Source organism: Arachis stenosperma, chromosome 6 (genome assembly GCF_014773155.1).
Source record: "Arachis stenosperma cultivar V10309 chromosome 6, arast.V10309.gnm1.PFL2, whole genome shotgun sequence".
Classification (NCBI taxonomy): Eukaryota; Viridiplantae; Streptophyta; class Magnoliopsida; order Fabales; family Fabaceae; genus Arachis; species Arachis stenosperma.
Window position 1 is genome coordinate 25,321,847 of NC_080382.1, and position 1,934 is coordinate 25,323,780.

The following is a 1,934-nucleotide window of genomic DNA, read 5'->3' on the forward strand; positions in this document are numbered from 1 at the left end:
CAACACCAAACTTAGAGTTTGGTTGTGGCCTCCCAACACCAAACTTAGAGTTTGACTGTGGGGGCTCTGTTTGACTCTGATTTGAGAGAAGCTCTTCATGCTTCCTCTCCATGGTGACAGAGGGATATCCTTGAGTCTTAAACACAAAGGATTCTTCATTCACTTGAATGATCAGTTCACCTCCATCAACATCAATCACAGCCTTTGCTGTGGCTAGGAAGGGTCTGCCAAGGATGATGGTTTCATCCATGCACTTCCCAGTCTCTAGGACTATGAAATCAGCAGGGATGTAATGGTCTTCAATCTTCACCAGAACATCCTCTACAAGTCCATAAGCTTGTTTCTTTGAATTGTCTGCCATCTCTAGTGAGATTCTTGCAGCTTGTACCTCAAAGATCCCTAGCTTCTCCATTACAGAGAGAGGCATGAGGTTTACACTTGACCCTAAGTCACACAGAGCCTTCTTGAAGGTCATGGTGCCTATGGTACAAGGTATTGAAAACTTCCCAGGATCTTGTCTCTTTTGAGGTAATTTCTGCCTAGACAAGTTATCCAGTTCTTTGGTGAGCAAAGGGGGTTCATCCTCCCAAGTCTCATTTCCAAATAACTTGTCATTTAGCTTCATGATTGCTCCAAGGTATTTGGCAACTTGCTCTTCAGTGACATACTCATCCTCTTCGGAGGAAGAATACTCATCAGAGTTCATGAAGGGCAGAAGTAAGTCCAATGGAATCTCTATGGTCTCATTCTGAGCCTCAGATTCCCATGGTTCCTCATTGGGGAACTCAATGGAGGTCAGTGCACGCCCATTGAGGTCTTCCTCAGTGGCGTTCACTTCCTCTCCTTCCTCTCCAAATTCGGCCATGTTGATGGCCTTGCACTCTCCTTTTGGATTTTCTTCTGTATTGCTTGGAAGAGTACTAGGAGGGAGTTCAGTAATTTTCTTGCTCAGCTGTCCCACTTGTGCCTCCAAATTCCTAATGGAGGACCTTGTTTCAGTCATGAAACTTTGAGTGGTTTTGATTAGATCAGAGACCATGGTTGCTAAGTCAGAGGGGTTCTGTTTAGCATTCTCTGTCTGTTGCTGAGAAGATGATGGAAAAGGCTTGCCATTCTTAAACCTGTTTCTTCCACCATTATTGTTGAAACCTTGTTGAGGTCTCTCTTGATTCTTCCATGAGAAATTTGGGTGATTTCTCCATGAAGAATTATAGGTGTTCCCATAGGGTTCTCCTAGGTAATTCACCTCTTCTATTGAAGGGTTCTCAGGATCATAGGCTTCTTCTTTAGATGAAGCATCCTTAGTACTGCTTGGTGCATTTCGCATTCCAGACAGACTTTGAGAAATCAAATTGACTTGTTGAGTCAATATTTTATTCTGAGCCAATATGGCATTCAGAGCATCAATCTCAAGAACTCCTTTCTTCTGATTAGTCCCATTGTTCACAGGATTCCTTTCAGAAGTGTACATGAATTGGTTATTTGCAACCATTTCAATTAGCTCTTGAGCTTCTGTAGGCGTCTTCTTCAGATGAAGAGATCCTTCAGCAGAGCTATCCAAAGACATCTTGGATAGTTCAGAGAGACCATCATAGAAAATACCTATGATGCTCCATTCAGAAAGCATGTCTGAGGGACATTTTTTGATTAATTGTTTGTATCTTTCCCAAGCTTCATAGAAGGATTCTCCATCCTTCTGTCTGAAGGTTTGGACTTCCACTCTAAGCTTACTCCATTTTTGAGGTGGAAAGAACTTTGCCAAGAAGGCATTGACTAGCTTTTCCCAAGAGTCCAGGCTATCTTTAGGTTGTGAGTCCAACCATATTCTAGCTCTGTCTCTTACAGCAAAAGGGAATAGCATCAGTCTGTAGACCTCAGGGTCAACCCCATTAGTCTTGACAGTGTCACAGATTTGCAAGAATTCAGCTAAGAAC

The 1,934-nt window shown here is 42.8% G+C and overlaps 1 non-coding gene across 1 annotated transcript; it reads left to right on the plus strand.

Annotated features, from left to right (window-relative positions):
• Window positions 1–1,621: 1,621 nt before the first annotated feature.
• LOC130937140 (small nucleolar RNA R71) lies at window positions 1,622–1,729 on the plus strand. The gene has a single exon (XR_009068372.1). It is a non-coding gene; the product is annotated as a small nucleolar RNA R71 (small nucleolar RNA).
• The last annotated feature ends 205 nt before the right edge of the window (window positions 1,730–1,934 follow it).